The 21528-nt window shown below is 40.7% G+C and overlaps 1 long non-coding RNA gene across 1 annotated transcript; it reads left to right on the forward strand.

The window, feature by feature from the left end:
• The first annotated feature begins 13005 nt into the window (after nucleotides 1-13005).
• On the forward strand, nucleotides 13006-15803 carry LOC117521939. Its single transcript, XR_004564093.1, has 2 exons — nucleotides 13006-13120; nucleotides 15617-15803. It is a non-coding gene; the product is annotated as an uncharacterized LOC117521939 (long non-coding RNA).
• Nucleotides 15804-21528: the final 5725 nt, after the last annotated feature.

The following is a 21528-nucleotide window of genomic DNA, read 5'->3' on the forward strand; positions in this document are numbered from 1 at the left end:
AAATATATTTTGGTTTATTCAACATTGATTGACAAAACTAAGTATAATGCAAGGGAAAGTGACGACGATGATAATGATTAGTTTCGATTAGATAAAACTTTAATTATGATGATGATGATGATTATTAAACAAAAACTTGTATAATATAACTAAGACAAAGCCTTGGACTGAACATCGATGCAGGTTGATGTAAATATATTGTGTCGACTGTATGTGATACACCATAGTTCAAACTTGCTTGGGTGTATGAAGGTCTTGAGATGAAGATACTTTATGTAGACTGACACGATTTGTTAATGATAAACTATTGTGGGCTTTAATGGTACATAAATATGGGTTTATTGAAAGTATTTATGAAAATATCATTGCTAAGTAGAATACCAAGAACAGAAACTTCTGTATTCTCGAGATCAATAGATTTATTGAATGATCAGTGTAATTTACAACAACAGTAAATAATATGTTTATGTTGCCGATATTAATGAGCGAAGCTTCCCACTATCTCACCATGTCATTTAGGTCATTCAGACTTTTTTCAGTAAAATGCTTCTGGGGAGCATTAGCATGGCTAAAACGCTTCGGCTTCTGGGGAGCTTTGCAAACGTTCAGGGCATTCTGAAGCAACAAAAAAGCAGTACAGGCTTCAAAACAAACAAAACTGGACTTCTTCAAATGAGTGGATGTGTCAGACTTTAAACTGTGACTTTGAAGAACACAATGCTGGCTGTGATCGTGTTTTGGACTCAGAGTGGGTAAAATATTTTATGTGCTTCACTGTTTTGTTAAGCACATTTTCATTTCATTTTGTGACTTTAAATGCTATAATTCTTGTGCTGTGATGTTTTGAGACTGAGTGGAAGACATGGTTTGTCTCTGACTGTAGTCAATAAATCTGTGATGTTTTTCCCCATCCTCCTCAGCAAAGGTCACCCCTCTGATGTGGCCACTTTTAGTCTGGAGTTGAGATGGTCTTAATAGAGGGGGACTACTGTGCTGCTCACTCTCAAGTCCCAAATATATTCTGATTACTTCATTAATTTTTTGCAACCGCTGCTCCATTTACTCTCAATGTGTAGCGGCTTATACTCTCATCATCTCCAGCATGGGATGCGGATGCTCTGCCCAGTCTACCAAAAGCTGGTCTCTGCCCTGAGTGGCCAGAGTATCCTTTGGCTGTCGGGTGAGTGAGGCCATATTCTATCTACCTCATATTCTTATTTTATTGTACGAGGTCTGTTAGAAAAGTATCCGACCTTTTTTTTTTTGCAAAAACCATAATTTGAATCAGATGTGATTGCATCAGCCAAGCTTGAACCTTCATGCGCATGCGTGAGTTTTTTCATGCCTGTCGGTTGCGTCATTCGCCTGTGAGCAGGCTTTGTGTGAGACCCCTCTCGTCGGATTTTTATTGCGAATAAAATGTCTGAACGATTTGGAGCTTTGCTGCATCAAATTTTTCCAGAAACTGTGAGAGACCTCCAGGTGGACACCATTCGAAAAATTCAGATGGCTTTCAGGGACGATTTTATGGGGATTACACAGATTAAGGAGTGCTCCAGCTGGTTTAAAGACAGCCCACAGCGTCTGAGAGTGCCGATCAACAGGCTGAAACCCCGCTGAAACAACCAGATCATGTGATTCAAATCCATATGGTTTTTGCAAAAAAAAAAGGCCGGATACTTTTCTAACAGACCTCGTATTGTTCCAAGTATTATTATTTATTGCTTAACCTTGCACATGCTGTTTGATGCACATTTTCCTTTACTTACACCCATCTTGTGTGTGTTTTTAAGAGCTGACATATGTGAATTTCTCCACTGTGAGATAAATAAAGTCTTATCTTATCTTATTGACTACCACATGCACAGCGACTCCTGCTGGCCTCTGTCACACTCACCCACCTCCCTTGAACCTTGAATCTCCCTTGATCTGGGGCTCCATGCAAGATGTCATCCTGTGGGGTCAAAATGATCATGAGAACGGTGAACAAAAATCCCAGCACTACACGGAGGGACCTGATGAATGACCTGCAGAGAGCTGGGACCAAAGTAACAAAGGCTACACACTACGCAGAGAGGGACTCAAATCCTGCAGTACCAGGCGTGTCCCCCTGCTTAAGCCAGTACATGTCCAGGCCCGTCTGAAGTTTGCCAGACAGCATATGGATGATCCAGAAGAGGATTGGGAGAATATCATGTGGTCAGATGAAACCAAAATAGAAGTTTTTGGTAAAAACTCAACTCGCCGTGTTTGGAGGAAGAAGAATGCTGATTTGCATCCCAAGAACACCATATCTACTGTGAAGCATGGGGGTGGAAACATCATGCTTTGGGGCTGTTTTTCTGCAAAGGAGACAGGACAACTGATCTGTGTTAAGGGAAGAATGAACGGGGCCATGTATCATGAGATTTTAAGCCAAAACCTCCTTCCATCAGTGAGAACATTGAAGATGCAACGTGGCTGGGTCTTCCAGCACGACAATGATCCCAAACACACCGCTCGGACAACGAAGGAGTGGCTCCGTAAAAAGCATTTCAAGGTCCTGGAGTGGCCAAGCCAGTCTCCAGACCTCAGGGCTGGCCCAAGTCTTTATGGGGCCTTAAGCAGAATTTCATTTGGGGGGCCCCCCTACCATCACCTCAGTACCAGATGCCTCATTATTCCATAGGCTACACTGTTATGTGTGTAACGTACCCACAATCATTAGCATTATTTGTAATTATCTTACATCATACAGGTGTCATTCTTGTTTTTAACCTTAAAGGGGTAGCAAACTCATAAATATATTTTAATTAACTTCTACATACAGAGTGATGTATAAGTATGGATCCTTAATTTAACTATTTGAAAGTAACATCAGCAGGCAGGAGACTGCATTTATAGTAAACACGTTAAATAGTTTCTTTCAGATGTGCAATGGTGTGCAAAATGTTCAACATCCAAATACAAAATAGAATCAAATGACATTCACATTATCTTACAGAAAAATAAAGTTGTAATCAAAATTAAATACTTAAATAAATACAATACTTAAATAATCTCCAAAATGAACACAGAAATCCACAACATAACAGCAATGTGTGTGCATAGCAATGCACAAACATTGCACTGGGGGCTATTTCTTTAACTTTGGCCTGCAAACCATTGAGAGCTGAGCTACTTTTCCCCACCTTTTGCACCAAATTAATCTGAGGAGTTGATCTGCCCCGCTGTTTAACTCTAAGTTTTTCTTCGTAAGGAAGACTGTTGTATGGCTGGGGGGGCCTGGCTGCCTTTTTGTTTCTGTCTTTTGTCCTGTCTTTTGTTTTTTCCTTCCAGGTGGCTTGCATTTGGGACTGAGTGGCTGTGTAGCTGAGTTTATCAGGACCTCACCCTGATCACCTGAGGCTGATCACCTGCGGTTCGTCAGGACTCACAGCTGTGGTGCATCTACATGGATTGGAACATGGTGGCATTTAAGACTGGAGTACACAGTGTGTATTTGCCAGAGACTCGACCTTGTGACCAGACGGGTGAGATCATCGTCTCGGGAGCCATCTCATCATCAGTGGATGCAGAGAACGTCCAGGTTTGATGCATGGTCTGTGAAAGAGGAGGGGGTGAGGTCTCACGCTCGTCAGCACACTTCCTGAGGTATGTTAGATTTTGTGACTAACATTTATACAGTCAGTAAATGTGGTGTCCCTCACACCTTATTATATTGAGCTGTATGTTGGTCATGTAATCAGCTTCCACTGCAGTGGAGTTTTGTGAACTGGGTGTTCCATGCCTGCAGGGTGGGAAGCTGATTAGTAATTAAGCCAGGAAGTGTTTGCTGTTTGTGCACCTTTGAGCGTTCTCTCTGTGTGTTGAGTGTGGACTCGCATAATGATTCCTTCTTTCACAGACTCGGTTTGTCGCGGCCACCTGGGGGGTGTCGGCGGGGTCCTTGGGTCCGGGTTGGTTCTGGCTCCGGACCGTTGGCGCTGCTGGGAGCGCACCGCAAAACCACCACGCCAGACCGCGCACTTTTATATTTTTTCACAGCACTGTTATGTTCATTAAACTCTGTTATCCTTTGTACCGTGCTCTGCTTATTTTATACTGGGTCCTTCAAATGCTGGTCGGTTCTCCGGGCTGCGTCCGACACATAACAGGCGACTATCAAATGGCTTCGCCAAAATCCGGTCCACAACATTCAAATTGTCTGCCATTATGTGCAGCTTGCTACCTAGCTAGCTCGCTAGCTGGGACTGGCGCGAGGCTCGTGTGAAGTCTATCCGCCTGTGAGCGCTTTGTGACGGTGGAGGAGCTCAGCAGCACCCGCTGCTCGGTAGGGACAGAAACTGCGATAGAAGTCAGTCTCCAAACACAAGCAGCTACAAAAAAAAAAAACACCAGAAATAGAAGCTCGATTTGTCGCTAGTCGTTTTTAACAAAGAAATGCCGCTAAGAGGATTAGGAAAGTCTCCGGTTCAACTCAGAACAGAATGAAAATGCTCCCACGGATGTTTACACCAAAAGATCGCTGATTCGCTCATTTCGCTGTCAATCAAAAAGGGATTCAGCCTCAGACAGATCATCCAATCAACATGCAGAAGTTGAGCGGCCGGGCCAGCCGAGCCCGGCCCACTGCCCCATAGACCCCCAGACACGCTGAGCGTCCGATGGGCGGGACAAAGTCCAGCATTTATCCAATGACTCGTCTCGTTTCGCTGCATGCTTTGTGTCGCTATTGAAGTCTGTGGACGCTCAGCGTTCACACTTTTTAAAGCACTGTGAAGCTGCGGGTCTGAGTGAGAGGAAAGTCGCATCATTACCAGTGATAAGAAGCTGATTCTGAAGAAAAGTTGAGCGCGTTGTAGCGCATATTTAGTCAATGACATGTACACACAACAGTATATATTTGATAACTTATTTTTGACATTTTAGGGGAAGCTGATCTTCCCTTGCAGTCTTAGAGCAATCACCTCTGACTTTAAGACACCTAAAGCACTTTACACTAAACGAACGGATCATTTCGCAAATAATGACAACAAAAATTGTAATATTGGACATGCAAATCTACCTTTGTCTTGTTGTTTTTTCTCATCTTCCAACTTCTTTTTCTTTTCTCTGCCAGGGGATAATTTCTTTTCTGAGACATGACTTGCACTCACTTCTTTCCTCACGATTAGTCGACCACCTGACCCAAGCGGTGCATCTAAATTTGCCCAACGGTGCCAGCAGCCAAAAGGAGGCATCAATTAACCTAGTATTGGTATTTGTCAAAATGAATTTATTTTTTTTTTCGGGTGAATACAATTTCGTTTAAATTATTCAATATTATTTTAATTTCATGTATATATTTACTTTTTTATCACAACGTCTCGGTGCTCTCGGGGCCCCCTGGTGGCGTGGAGGCCCTAAGCGACCGCGTAGTTGGTGTATGCCTTGGGCCGGCTCTGCCAGACCTCAACCCCATAGAAAATTTGTGGAGGGAGTTGAAAGTCCATGTTGCCCAGTGACAGCCCCAAAACATCACTGCTCTAGAGGAGATCTGCATGGAGGAATGGACCAAAATACCAGATACAGTGTGTGCAAACCTGGTGAAGACTTACAGGAAATTGACCCCTGTCATTGACAAGATTATGTTACAAAGTATTGAGTTGAACCTTTGTTATTGACCAAATACTTATTTTCCACCATAATTTACAAATAGATTCTTTAAAAATCCTACAGTGTGATTTCCTGGATTTTTTTTTTCCTCATTTTGTCTCATAGTTGAAGTGTACCGATGTTGAAAATTACAGACCTCTCTCATCTTTCTAAGTAGGAGAACTTAGAAATCTAGTGTGGTGAAAATGAACAGTAAACAGCAATCTATGAGACTGACCATGTTCAGCAACAGACTTCAGAATTGCAAATAATCGCAGAATAAATTCAGTTGTAGTCAGTGGTGGGCACAGCTACCAAAAGAGTTAGCTTTGATAACAGTTAATCCACTAACTGAAAAGTTAACTTTTATCAAGCTAAACTGATAAACCTCTAAAACATTTTACAGCTAAAAGCTAAACCAATAACTTTTATTATTGACTCCAGTACACTGGCAGCTACTGATACTTCTGAATAAATTCAACGGCAATCACAAACAACAAGCCAGTGCTTCTGTTTAAGATCAACCATCTCTCAGCAAAACAGACATAATGAACAGAGCTGAAAAAAAGGAGCGCGGGGGGGGGGAGAAGATTATTTATTTTCACAACCATACAGTCTTGCAGATGTGTCACAGGTAGCACAGCACAGCAAGGCAGTTTTGATTTATGGTTAAAATTTTAAACAAACTAATTTCAGTCAATTTATTGAAATTAACATCACCTGTGCAGTGGTGGGCACAGTTCGGCTAATCCATTATCAAAGCTAAAGTTTTCATTATCGGATTAGCTTTTCAGATAACTTTGAAAACCATCGTCGGACCACTTATCTTCTGATAAGTTTTGGTCCGATAATTTTTAGACTGCTAATATATTTTTGGAGGCGTGGTGAACAAAACTTTATAGTTACAAACATTTATTAAGTTTAAAATCAGTTGAGCACCTACCTGTTAAATGTTTTGTAGTAAATGCACACTCTCACGAGCACCACTATCTTAGCTTATAACAAGCTAAAAGTGGACGCTTTCATTATGGCCGAACAACTTACCACAGTTTCTGGGGATTCTGTGTTAGTACGCGCCCGCGGCCGATGTGCTTGATGAATTCCTGCGCAAAAAGTAGTTCCCAGATAATTGTGATATATTCCTGTGAGATAATGAGTATATCTCATCTAAATCAATTCTAAAATTTAGTAGTAATAAAATTATAAAGAGAACTGAAGTTTTAAGAGTGGCCATAATAAATATTTAAGAAACTTAAAAGTTTATGAGCATTGTAAACATTGGCACAATGGAGTTTGATGAGGAAGAGTTCAGAAAGAAACGATTGGAATGTTTTGATTACTATTTACAGTTGGCGATGAAAGACTTGGGTGTTAACTTCACGTTAAAGTCAGAACAAGAAGCTGTACTGAAAGAGATCTATCTGGGAAGAGACACATTCTGTGTTGTCGCTCCAACAAGAGCGGTACTCTGAGCAGTTTTGTGAAAGTAGGCCAGTGAGCTCAATCTGTGGGCAAGCTATCCCACAATGTTAAATTGCAGAGATGTCGGTCCAGTAAGAGCAGCACTCTGAGCAGAGTGTAGTAGATGTACAGTTCTATTCTTTTCAAACAAAGACAAGCTGGTTCAAGAAGAAACCACTTTATCCTCTACAGGCAAAGGAGAACTAGTCACAAAAAAAAAAAAAAAACTCATTTCTGTTGACCCCATACTGATGCATTGGCAATATCACCCAAGTCATTGAGAGGCATACAGTTTTAACTTATGGTCAAAATTTTAACCAAACTAATTTCGGACAAGTTATTTAAATTAACGTCACGTCTCAAGTTTTATAAAGTGAAAATATCAGATATATGTTTTCGTTTTAAAGTATTGCACTAATTTTGAAGGTTTTAGTGTGGACACGCTGTGTCCAGGTGCATTATGGGTACAGAAAGCACAGTCACAACAGAAGAAATGCATTTGAGATGCTCTGATCAGGTTCCACATGGACAACAGCATCAAACCCCTTGTACGAGGTCTACTAGAAAAGTATCTGACCTTATTATTTTTTTCAAAAACCATATGGATTTGAATCACGTGTGATTGCGTCAGACAAGCTTGAACCCTCGTGCGCATGCATGAGTTTTTCCATGCCTGTCGGTTGCGTCATGACGCAACCGACAGGCGTGAAAAAACTCATGCATGCGCACGGTTCAAGCTTGGCTGACGTAAAAACATATGAATCAAATCCATATATTTTTTGCATAAAATAAAAAGGTCGGATATTTTTCTCACAGACCTCGTATATGTAAACACCAACACACACACCTCACATTAACGTGTTGGTTTTTGCATAGAATGAATGAATGACTCAACCAATCAGTGTTAGTGGAGGCACATTTTACCCATAATCCTTTGGCATATGTCTGTATTATTACAAACTTCAGAATTAGTGCAGTATTTAAAATTAAAAGATTATGCTATGTTTTAACTTTGTAAAAGACAGAATTGACATTAATGGAGTTATTCTATCGGTGTTAATTTTACTTATAAATCAAATCCATAAGTTAGCACTGCTTTATTTTCCAAGGCCTCCACCTCACAGCGATACTACTATCGAGTAGAGAGTTGATCTTCACTGTTCCGCTGCTTCACTGGTGTAAGCTCTTGTTTACCATAGCTTCCAGCAGTGAGTAGGATGCTCAAGAACAGAAGTACAGACTCTTGTTGGGTCTGTAGTCACCTTTGATCATACCAGAAGCAAATGTGGTACTAAAACTCAAATTAGGTTGTTAGTAGTTGCAAGTGTACTGAAGACGATACTGGAAATTATCTGTAGTCTCCGACAAATTTTTGGGTGGTTTATCGGTTTAGCTTTGTAAAAGATAACTTTTGATTTAGCTGATTATCTGTTATTAAAGATAACTTTTTGCCTAGCTGTGCCCACCACTGCACATGTCATTTTTACAAAGTGAAAATATAAGCTATATGTTTTGATTTTAAAGTAATGCACTAATTCTGATGGTTTGACGTGAAACAGACACATATGCTGAAAGGCATTATGGAAAAATTCAAATAAGCTGCTCTCATCACCCCCCCTCCCCCCAACAAAATGCAGAGAACACTGCCATCTACTGAATGGGAGTGTAAATAGACCAACTGTAATTTGTGTGTGAGGTTTCAAAAGCGTGAAAATGTCGCAAAATATCAGAGTTCGCATTGAGACTGTCTGATCAGGCTGCAATTTAACCACTGCACTGCATACAAACAACAGCATTTAACATCATCACAACATAAAACTCTTTGTATAGTGTGCCCAATACTCTCATGAATATATGATCTAGGCAGTGGTGGGCACAGTTCCGATAATCCGATAATAATCGAAGATTATGTTTTCATTATCGGATTATCTTTTCAGATAACTTTAAAACCATTATCGGACTAATTATCTTCCAATAAATTTTTGTCTGATAATTTTTAGACAGTTAACATGGTAAACCAAGCTGAACAGCTACAAACACATACAAAATTTAAAATCAGTTGAGCACCTACCTGTTTGTTTTATGGGAGATAAAAAGTTCTGCCCTCTGCAAGTAGAGAAGAACTGCTTCGAGAACAAACCGCTCTAGTTTCTGCAGGAAAAGGAGAGCTGGTCACAAAAAAACTCATTTCTTTTAACCCCATACTGATACAAGGGTGATATCACCCAAATCATCAAGAGGGATACATTTTAACTTATGGTTCAAATTTTAACCAAACTAATTTTGGACAAATTATTTAAATTAACGTCACGTCTGAAGTTTTCTAAAGTGAAAATAGATATATGTTTTAGTTTTAAAGTAATGCGCTAATTCTTAAGGTTTTAGTGTTGACATGCTGTGTCCAGGTGCATTATGGGTATGATAGGGTAATCTCAGTATGTTCACAACATGAGAAATGCATTTGAGATACTCTGATCAGGCTCCATGGACAACAGCATTAAACTCTAGTGCCTAAAACTCTTGTGAATATATTCTCTGGTTTTATAGACGTTATTGTATTTGCGTTTATTAATTTCCACACATTTTACACGTAGCAGAGTAGCAGACACAGATTATCTGGAATTTTGTTTTGGCACGTTTTCAAGGTCTCTACTACCATCTACTGGCCATACTGTTCATGGCCGTATTCACCCTGAAGCTGGTCTGATTTTTTCAATCACTGTACTCGGGTCCAGCTCAAACTCTACTACAGAATCACACGGAAAGTTCAGAGCACACGATTTACGTTCTCACACACATTGTACTTTCAAAAACCACATGTCGGACTCGTGTTTCCAGAAGCAAAACATAAACAGAAGCTTTTTTTTCAAACGTAATTTACAAAAACTCTCGATGGGAGACATCAAAATTTAAAAAACAAACAAACAAAAAACATTACAAGACAGGTCTGCTGTGTTTGCACATGCACAGTACGAGAGGTTGGACGCTTGTAGCGCTTCAGCAGTGGGATACCCTCATGACGGCCAACCAGAATATCAAACAGGTTTGATTTTCATCTGACCATACGATCGCCGATCAGGAGGTGGTCGTGAGATGTCAAACGCAGCTCGTTACTCCATGTATACTAAACAATGCAGGACACGCGATTAACCTGAAACTCGGTGTGATCCAAAAAAATTCTCGCACGAATGAAAAATCAGCTGAAAAAGGGTCAAAACTCGCAGTGGCACCAGTTGATCATTGCAGTGTTCTATTTATTTTGCCACCGGTTATATCAGACGGTTATCTAATTACAACTTGTTTTTTTTTTTTGTTTTTTTTTTAAAATGCCTTTTTTTACAAATAAAAAATGGCATATTTTACAAAAGCACATTTATCTGTAAACACCAACACATGACACACCTCATGTTAACGTGTTGGTTTACATAGAATGAATGAGTCAACCAATCAGTGTTAGCGGAGGCACATTTTACCCAGAATGCCATCTGTCTGTTTGTTACAAAACTTCAGAATTAGTGCATTATTCAACCTTAAAAGATATATGTTCTATCTTAACTTTGCACAAATGACAGAATTGACATTAATGGAGTTATTCTATCAGTATTCATTTTATTTACACCAAACCATAAGTCAGCATTGCTTTATTTTACAAGACCTCCGCCTGATGGAGAGGTGAGCTTTGGGGTTTTTCTCAGCTGTGTTTGTGCTGGAAGCTATGAAGTAAACTGGAGCTTCCAGCAGGGGGTAGAATGCTCAAAGACAAAAGTGCTGACTCATTGTTTGGGTCTGTCATTGTGGTGTTAAAACTCAAAATCAGCTTCTTAGTAGTTGCAAATGTACCGGAGACAATACTGGAATTTATCGGTTATCTGTAACTTCTGATATATTTTTGTGTGGTTTATTGTTTTAACTTTATCAAAGATAACTTTTCAGTTATCTGATTATCTGTTATCAAAGTTCATTTTTTTGGTTATCTGTGCCCACCACTGAATCTGGTTTTTATAGACATTGTTATTGTGTTTGTTTTATGTAAACTTGTGTTAAGCTCATGTTGTTTCACCGTTATTTACAGTGGGCGGGGAATCGCTGTGAGCCGCGATTGCTTCATGTTCATGTCATTCTGGAGGAAAATGAAGTTTGCTCTTTAACATCCTGCTTATTGTCCTTCACAGCACTGTTTGTTCCAGAATAATATACAAAATGTTTCAAATTCAGTTTGTGTTTATGAAGTTGTGAAGTTCCGACAGGTTAAATGTAGCAGCCACAGAATATTTGGAATATTTGTTTTAGCAAGTTTTCAGGGTCTCATGCAGCAGTCTCTTAAAAATGTTATGAAAGGCATAAAAGTTACATTTTGGTCATATAATGTTCATTTACAATTGTCGTCATGTAGTTTCTCAGTGTTATTTTGACTGCAGCAGCTCTCTGGTATGCAAGGGATTATGGGATATTTCAGTGGGGCTAATTGTGGTAGTTAAAGTGATATACTGTTGTGAAACTGAAATAAACAACAAAAAAAAAAAACATGCCAATTTTGACACCCCCTGGAAAGTTAGTGTAACTTGTGTGTTGTTTTTTACAATGCGTGTGATCGATGAGCCACTTATATTGAGATGTTCTGAATATGTTGGTCTAATTCATGGAGCTGTATATAAGAACTAGAGAGCGCAGTCGTGCTGAGCCGTGTGCAGACAAGGAGGCGTGATCGCCATTTTAATTCCGGCCAAGTTTGTGATTTGCATGCATAGAAGTTCACTTAGTCTCATCAAGAAACAGGTGGAATATGCCGGAAAGCTGCACATGTTGGCAAAGCCACAAATGGAGGAACAAGGGAGACAATATTTCCTTCCATAAGTAAGTGGTTTTGGTTATTCTTGGGAGGTGGTGGTCTAGTGGGGAGGTGATGGTCTAGTGGTTAAGGTGTTGGGCTTGAGTCCAGAAGATCTTGGGTTTAAATCCCCGCCTGACTGGAAAATCACTCAGGGCCCTTGGGCAAGGCCTTTAATCCCCTATTGCTCCCGGTGTGTAGTGAGCGCCTTGTATGCCAGCACCCTGACATTGGGGTGAATGTGAGGCATAATTGTAAAGTGCTTTGAGTGTCTGATGCAGATGGAAAAGCGCTATATAAATGCAGTCCATTTACCATTTTAAATGCAGTCCATTTATTCTTGTCACTTTGTCCATGACATTTGGATGATAAACAGCTGTATGTCTCCTGCCGTACCTGTGTCGGGGGGTGGAGTGATGAGAGTAGTTTATTTGAATTTTTCCATAATGCCTTTTGGCACATGTGGTTTAATGCTTAAACCTTCAGGAATTAGTGCATTACTGGATATGCACCTAAGATGAAAATTTCAGACTCCCTTATTACCATTGCAATGAGTCAATCCTTGGATTAAATGATGATATTTCCATATCTCCCATAAAGGCTTTGCTGAGGGCATTCAAACATTTCTTCATTAAAGTCACCAACAGTTCAAATCATATCTGCATGAGTCACCAAGTCAGAAACGAAATGAAGGAACATGACTTAATCTGTCTGATCAGAACTGCTCCTAGCAACCTGAGATGGGCTGACAGTTCAAATGAGGAAAGTATTAAAAAAAATAACACTCCGATGAGCCAACACCTCCTCTTTGTTTAGCAGAGGTGGGATGAAGTCACCAACAATTCACTCTCAAGTCATGAATCAGCAAGTCCCAAGTATAAGTCGTAATGACCACCAATTGTTTGCAAGCTGAGAATGACCACTTGAGAATGACTTGACAGTGACTTTGTCTCACCTCTGTTGCTTACTATCAGGGCAGCATGAGTAAATGTGATCCTCACTGATTCCGTCCATCTCACAGAGTATTTGGATCCTTATCAGCTCTGCACATGGTCCAAAGTGAAGGAGGCGGTGTTGAGGTGGACTGTGGGGGGATTGGGGGGGGGGGGTGTTCGGGTGGAGTCAGATAAAGAGTAACAGCAGACGTCAGTCAGTGTCTCTGTTGGTTTTGACACTCAGCCATGTCTCACGCATGGGGATACGGAGCGGCTAACGGTGAGGTTCAACAGCTCTCCATCATCACACAGCTACTTTCATCATGCTTTGGAAAATGTTTTGTTTGGTTTTGGTTGTTTGGCTTTTCTGGATGAATTCATCACCTGTAACGATGTATGATGACCATAAACACACAACTCATAAAATTAACTTTCCAGCAGACTTATGATGCATCAAATTTGTGGGCAGTTGAGTGACACTGACAATATCACCTATAATGAAAAATACAGCATCTTCACTCCTTGGCAGTTTTGCACTAAGTTATATGTATTCTGACCCTGACGAGACTTCAGATGTCTGTGGATAATATGCGTTAAAGTATGTGGCATACTAATGTTTTCCAATAATACTGCACCGTCATTTCTGGTCTTGTTAACGGACAGGCAGGAAAACATTTAAAAAGAACCTATTCAAAAACAGGAAAAGAAATAGTCCAAGCACTGCTGTGTCTGACTTTCTTTGGCTTCATCCAAATTTAACAGCGTACAAAGTTATTATGTCTTATTGAACATGGTCCAATAGCCTGAGTCAGTGGTAGCTTTTCAGCCAGGTCAGAGGTCAGACAGCCTCTGGAGGTAACAGTGCATGTTACACAGCTGATTTTATTTTCATTTAGTTGTAATGTTGTGGAGAATTTGCAAAACCCTTGTGAAGCTCCTTGGGTGACTTATGTTGTGATTTTGCACTATATAAAATTTAATCAGATGAAGCATATAATTGAAATCTAGAATTTGGCATTAGTTAATGTTGCTTCGTTGTTAACTGATGATACGACTGCGTTTTGTAGTGGGGATCATTTGGCACAGGTTCTGAACACGATGAAGACGGAACTACTCAAGTTCAAAGAATGGTTTGATTCAAATAAATTATCACTCCATTTTGTACTTGTAAATGAAACTAAATTTCTTGGGGTTTTTATTAATGTTAAATTAAGTTGCGAAACATATAAATTATGTTAAATCTAAAATGTCAAAAGCCATTGCAATCTTGTATAAAGCACAAGTCTTCCTCTCCCAGCACTCATTAGCTACCTTATATCAATCATTACTTGTTCCATACATGACCTATTGTATTGAAGTTTGGGGAACCACCTACAAAACTAATACAAATCGAATAGTTTTACTAAAAAAAGAAAGCTATAAGAATTATTAGTAATAAACCATATTGTGAGCCAACAAATCCATTGTTTTTCTATTTATGCATTTTAAAATTTTGTGACTTGACTGATTATATCATAATACATATTATGTTTAAATTAAAAGATAAACTTTTACTACAATGACCAGGACCTGCTTAAAATGAGGGACTCCAGTTATAATTTGAGAGGAACATTATTTCAGAAATCAAAGATCCAAACTACTGTAAAAAGTCATTGTATTTCTGTTAAAAGTGTTAATATCTGGAATAAGTGCCCTGATAACATAAAATCATTTTGCAACTTGGTTGGCTTTAAAAGGCTCTATAAAAATTATTTAAATACTTGTTACAGCGTGATGAATTAGCTTTTGATTCTGTTTTGTTTATTGTGCACTGCTGTTTGCATGTTTGTGTTTTGAAAATTTAGTTCAGTGATTCATTTATATTTTGTATTGTTATGATGGGTATATGTACATTTTTATATACATATGTATATTTTATTTATTTAGTTAAAGGAGTGGGCACCTATAAGCTTTTGCTTACGCCTACACCCTTTTGAGCACGAGTACATTGTTAAATTGTTTTCTTTATGAGTTTTCCTTGTTATTTTGAGTCTGTGTGTGCTGAATAAATTAAATAATTTATTCATAGTTAATACTTGTTTCCCTGTCTTTGTATACATGTGGTGGCTAATTGGATTAGGAGCAGGTCTGCCAATATGTAGACCTGGGCTTGAATCCTGCTTGTGCTACTTGTTTGTGATCTTGGAGAAGAAAATCTGCATTGTCTGAGTCTACCCAGCTGTAAATGGGTACTGGCTTTGCATGGAAGTAACCTGTGATAGATTGGTGTCACGCCACAGAAAATGGAGATAAACACTGGCCTGATGGGCCTCAAACATGGAAACACATCACTTAAATCCTTTATTGAATTTGCTGGCTGGGGCTTTCATCATCCTGCAAATATGATGAATATTCGTGTTGTTAAATTTGAGAAATTCTTGCAGCTGGCAGGTGTAGAACATTTTCATTGTTGGACTGGAAACAACTGAGCGGTATTAAGTAGAACAAGGAAATGATTATGCAAGTAGAATGGGAAGTAAAGAATGAAAATGAGGTTGCACTGCAGGTCTCTATTTGTTACTTTCATAAAGTGTGGCGATGGAAGATGTAATATCTGTCAAAGTGTTTTTTCTCCTTTAAAAATAGAGGAAAATACACACATCAGTGTGACGTTTGCCTGATGCACTGAAACTGGCTCATATTCATTCATAACTTAATGTTGTTTGCTGTGACTAAAAGATCCAACAGTTAAAACGTAACTCTACATTTAATGTGTCCTGTCCTGGGTTTTCTGCAGGTCCACACAAATGGGCAGAAGATTTTCCAGTAGCTAATGGATCTAGACAGTCTCCCATCAACATTGTCACCAGTGACACCCTCTATGACCCCACTCTGAAGCCTGTGAAATTGACCTTTGACCCCTCCACTTGCACTGGTATTTTAAACAATGGACACTCAATCCAGGTGGATTTTGAAGATGACACAAGCTCTTCCAGTATGTATACCATAAGTGTAGCACCTATGCATGTGGAAAGTAGAATTGCAGATCTGTTTTTATGTTACAATTGCATGATTTGCTTGAAACTATGTTTATTCATGAGAAACTTTAGCTAAATTAAGAGAAAAACAAAACAGAAAAAGTCAGAAAAAAGAAAAAAATCTTAATTCTTGAAATTCTTAATTTGGTCTCAGAATTAAATTTTTCTCAAGTCATATGTTTTATTTGCAACCTTAATCCATAAATTGCAATTTTTATTATAATAACCAAGTAAAACTTAAAAAAATCTCAGCATTCATAATATGCAATACCACAATTTGAAAAAATATGATTCTACGGCATAATATAAACGCAACACTTTTGGTTTTGCTCCTATTTTGTATGAGATGAACTCAAAGATCTAAAACTTTTTCCACATACACAATATCACCATTTCCCTCAAATATTGTTCACAAACCAGTCTAAATCTGTGATAGTGAGCACTTCTCCTTTGCTGAGATAATCCATCCCACCTCACAGGTGTGCCATATCAAGATGCTGATTAGTGCACAGGTGTGCCTTAGACTGCCCACAATAAAAGGCCACTCTGAAAGGTGCAGTTTTATCACACAGCACAATGCCACAGATGTCGCAAGATTTGAGGGAGCGTGCAACTGGCATGCTGACAGCAGGAATGTCAACCAGAGCTGTTGCTCGTGTATTGAATGTTCATTTCTCTACCATAAGCCGTCTCCAAAGGCGTTTCAGAGAATTTGGCAGTACATCCAACCAGCCTCACAACCGCAGACCACGTGTAACCACACCAGCCCAGGACCTCCACATCCAGCATGTTCACCTCCAAGATCGTCTCAGACCAGCCACTCAGACAGCTGCTGAAACAATCGGTTTGCATAACCAAAGAATTTCTGCACAAACTGTCAGAAACCGTCTCAGGGAAGCTCATCTGCATGCTCGTCGTCCTCACCGGGGTCTCGACCTGACTCCAGTTCGTCGTCGTAACCGACTTGAGTGGGCAAATGCTCACATTCGCTGGCGTTTGGCACGTTGGAGAAGTGTTCTCTTCACGGATGATGCGAAGGAGATGTTGCACTGCATGAGGCAAATGGTGGTCACACCAAATACTGACTGGTATCCCCCCCAATAAAACAAAACTGCACCTTTCAGAGTGGCCTTTTATTGTGGGCAGTCTAAGGCACACCTGTGCACTAATCATGGTGTCTAATCAGCATCTTGGTATGGCACACCTGTGAGGTGGGATGGATTATCTCAGCAAAGGAGAAGTGCTCACTATCACAGATTTAGACTGGTTTGTGAACAATATTTGAGGGAAATGGTGATATTGTGTATGTGGAAAAGTTTTAGATCTTTGAGCTCATCTCATACAAAATGGGAGCAAAAACAAAAGTGTTGCGTTTATATTTTTGTTGAGTATATCTATCTATCTATCTATCTATCATCTATCTATCTATCTATCTATCTATCTATTATCTATCTATCTATCTATCTATCTATCTATCTTCTATCTATCTATCCATCCTCTCCTTCTCACCCAAATTTAAATCACATACGAACTAAAATGGCTAAAACTGTGCAGTCCAGTTCTAAGATTATGATGCCAGGAGAACTGAAGCAACATCAGGCTTAAACTTCTCTAGGGGCAATGATCGAATATTGGCCGGTAATTGGTTCCAAGCAATAATTGTCCGCAAAAAAAGCTCTGTTGGTACTGGTCAGTTGATACTGTGAGCTGGATGAAGTCCTGCTTCCTCCTCCCAGTACAGGTAGCAGGCAGAATGTAAGTTGGCAGGGGCACTGCAACTTGTTTATTGATCATCTTGTGCAGCATAACAAGTCGCCTTACTTCTCTCCTATGCTCCAGTGGCTGCCGCTCCAGAGTGCAATAAAGGTTGGTAACAATTCCTGGTTCCCTCCTATAGTCATTACAAATTAATCTGGCTGCTTGGCGCTGGACCATCTCAAGCAGCTTAGCCTTGTCTTTAATGAATAAAGGTCTCAGGAAGCACAAGCATACTCTAAGTGTGGCCGTACCAATGTGAAGTATGCCCATTCCTTCACCATAGGTGGACAAGATGACAAAATCTCCACACAGGTGCCCAGGGGCATCCTTACCAGATGCCCAAACCACCTCAGCTGGCTCCTTTCAACGCAAAGCAGCAGGGGCTCTCCTCCGAGAGGTGAGAGTAGGAATGAAGCTTGACCAGTAGATTGAGAGCTTCACCTTTTGGCTCAGCTGTTTTTGTCACAACAGTATGGTAGAGTGAATGCAATACCATGCCTGCTGCGCTGGCCAATCCCACAATCTATTGTCCCCTCACTTGTGAACAAGACCCTGAGGTAGTTGAACTCCTTCACTTGGGGCAAGACCACATTCCCTACCTAGGCTCTCAGGCTATCAGGCTGGATGGTCAAGGGATTGCTGGACACAAATGCACGGCTCAAACAAACAGCTCTGGTCATAAAAAGGCTTTACTGGTTTGGATAGCAGAGGTCAATACACGAGTAGGCAGTCGGGGGGAAAAGCAGTGGTACAAAAACCATCAGGCAAAAAGACATGGTCATTGCAACAGGTTGGAGGTCAGAAACACATAAGGAGGCAGGCAGGACTAAGGAACGCAGGTACAGAGCTGGAAAGTAGCACAAGGCACAACAATCTGGTGAAGAACTAAAACACCCAGTGAGCTTATATAACCCCCAGTGATGAGCAGCAAATCAGGAACAGGTGTGCACAGAAAGCACCAGAACAAGGGCATGGCCAGAGAGAGGGAAACACCCATCACCAAGAAACAACAGACAGACATGAGAGATAGAGACAGACAGACCCAAGCAGAAAAACCCCAGCAAGAGAATAAACATACAAAAACCAATGAAATAGGAAAAATAACAAACAGACCAGAGAAATTAATTAAAAACAGATAACTCAATCAACAAACTCAAATCCTGACATAGGCGATCAATTGGTTTCCTACTGAGAACCATGGCCTCAGATTTAGACGTGGTGATCCCATCCACTTCACAGCATCCAGTGAGTGTTGGAGGTCACAGGTTGGAATTCCAGTTGGCCGATGAAGTCAACAGGACCACATCATCTGCAAAAAAGCAGAGATGAGACCCTGAGCCCACCAAACTGAAAACCCTCCTACCCTACTATCCTACTATGCCTCAATATCCTGTCCGCGAATATCACAAACAGGACTCATGACAAGGCACAGCCCTGGCAGAGGCCAACCCCCAAGTTAGACTTATTGCCAAGAACCCAGCTCTTACTTTGTGACTACAGAGTTTGGATGGCCCTGAGAAGGGACCCCCTCACTCCATACTCCCACAGCATTTCCCACAGTATCTCCTGGGGTACCCAATCATACACCTTCTCCAACAAAAACACATGTCAACTGGATAGGCATACTCTCTGGCACTCTCCAGGATCCTTGTGAGAGTAAAGAGCTGGTCAGTTGTTCTACAACCAGGACAGAACCTGCATTATTCCTCTTCAATCAGAGGTTTGACTATCGGCTGAACTCTCCTTTCCAGCACCCTGGAGTAGACATTTACAGGGAGGCTGAGTAGTGTAATATTCCTGTAATTGGCACACACTCTCTGGTCCCCCTTTTTAAATATGGGGGCCACCACCCCAGTTTGCCACTGCTTCGGCACTATCCCCGACCTCCACGCAATGTTGAAGAGACATCTTCTTTAAGACAGTCCACACACAGAGCCTTCAGCGTTTCTGGATGGATCTCATCAACCCACAGGGCCTTGCCACTGCAGAGTTGTTTGACAACCAGTGACTTCAACCAGGAAAATTGATGATGATCCCCCATCAGCTTCCAGCTCTGCCCATACTATAAAAGGCAATCCACTCTGATACAGGAGTTCCTCAAAGTGTTCCTTTAGGCACCGGATTACATCCTCAGTTGAGGTCAACAGAGTCTGTAGACAGCTTTGGTGGTTCCGTTTTCCCCTCCTGAGGTGCCTCACAGTCTACCAAAAATACCTTGGTGTCCTTCTCCATGGCTACTCTTAACTCCTACCACACCCACTGCTTTGCCTCCACAACAACAGAGGCTGCCACCCTTCAGACCTGTCGCTACCCTGCAGCTGCCTCCGGAGTCCTTTGAGATAACATATCTCGGAGGACTGCTTCTTCAGTTGGACAGCTTCCCTGACCACCAGTGTCCACCATGGCGTTCCAGGGTTGCCACCCCTTGAGGCACCTAAGACCTTCAGACCACAGCTCCCCACTGCAGCTTCAGCAATGGAAGCTTTGAAGATTGTCTGTTCTAGTTCAATGACTCCAACCTCCACAGGGAAAAGCTCTGCAGGGGATGTGAGTTGCAGATCTGTTGGACAGTGGGCATCTCCAGACATTCCCAGTTCACCCACACTATCTGTTTGGGCTCACCAGCTCTCTCCAAAGTCCTCCACCACCCTCTGATTGAACTCACCACCAGGTGGTGATCAGTTGACAGCTCTGCCCCTCTCTTCACCTGAGTGTCCACAACATGCGGCCTCAGATCATATGAAACAATCACAAAACTGATCATCGAACTTCGGCTAGGGCGCATTTACTCTTATGAGCACCCTTATGTATGAACATAGTGTTAATTATGGACAGTCCATGATGAGCACAGAAGTCCAATAACAAGTGACTGCTCTGGTTTTGATCAGGGAGGCCATTTTTTTGTAGTCTTACACACCTCTCTGCAGCTTCTCTCCCCCTGCCATCCCCTCATTACCCCATCCCTGTAGAGATGGTGCCTGCTCCCAGACCACCAATAACCAGCAAAAATCTATTTAAGCATAAAAATTCAAAAAGAAAAAATAATATAGCACCTTCAACTGCACCACAGACTAAAACAGTTAAATGTGGTCTATTAAACATTAGGTCTCTCTCTTCTAAGTCCCTGTTACTAAATTATATAATAATTGATCAACATATTGATTTATTCTGCCTTACAGAAACCTGGTTACAGCAGGATGAATATGTTAGTTTAAATGAGTCAACACCCCCGAGTCACACTAACTGCCAGAACGCTCGTAGCACGGGCCGAGGCGGAGGATTAGCAGCAATCTTCCATTCCAGCTTAATTAATCAAAAACCCAGACAGAGCTTTAATTCATTTGAAAGCTTGACTCTTAGTCTTGTCCATCCAAATTGGAAGTCCCAAAAAACAGTTTTATTTGTTATTATCTATCGTCCACCTGGTCGTTACTGTGAGTTTCTCTGTGAATTTTCAGACCTTTTGTCTGACTTAGTGCTTAGCTCAGATAAGATAATTATAGTGGGCGATTTTAACATCCACACAGATGCTGAGAATGACAGCCTCAACACTGCATTTAATCTATTATTAGACTCAATTGGCTTTGCTCAAAATGTAAATGAGTCCACCCACCACTTTAATCATATCTTAGATCTTGTTCTGACTTATGGTATGGAAATTGAAGACTTAACAGCATTCCCTGAAAACTCCCTTCTGTCTGATCATTTCTTAATAACATTTACATTTACTCTGATGGACTACCCAGCAGTGGGGAATAAGATTCATTACACTAGAAGTCTTTCAGAAAGTGCTGTAACTAGGTTTAAGGATATGATTCCTTCTTTATGTTCTCTAATGCCATATACCAACACAGTGCAGAGTAGCTACCTAAACTCTATAAGTGAGATAGAGTATCTCGTCAATAGTTTTACA

Source organism: Thalassophryne amazonica, chromosome 12 (genome assembly GCF_902500255.1).
Source record: "Thalassophryne amazonica chromosome 12, fThaAma1.1, whole genome shotgun sequence".
Classification (NCBI taxonomy): domain Eukaryota; kingdom Metazoa; phylum Chordata; class Actinopteri; order Batrachoidiformes; family Batrachoididae; genus Thalassophryne; species Thalassophryne amazonica.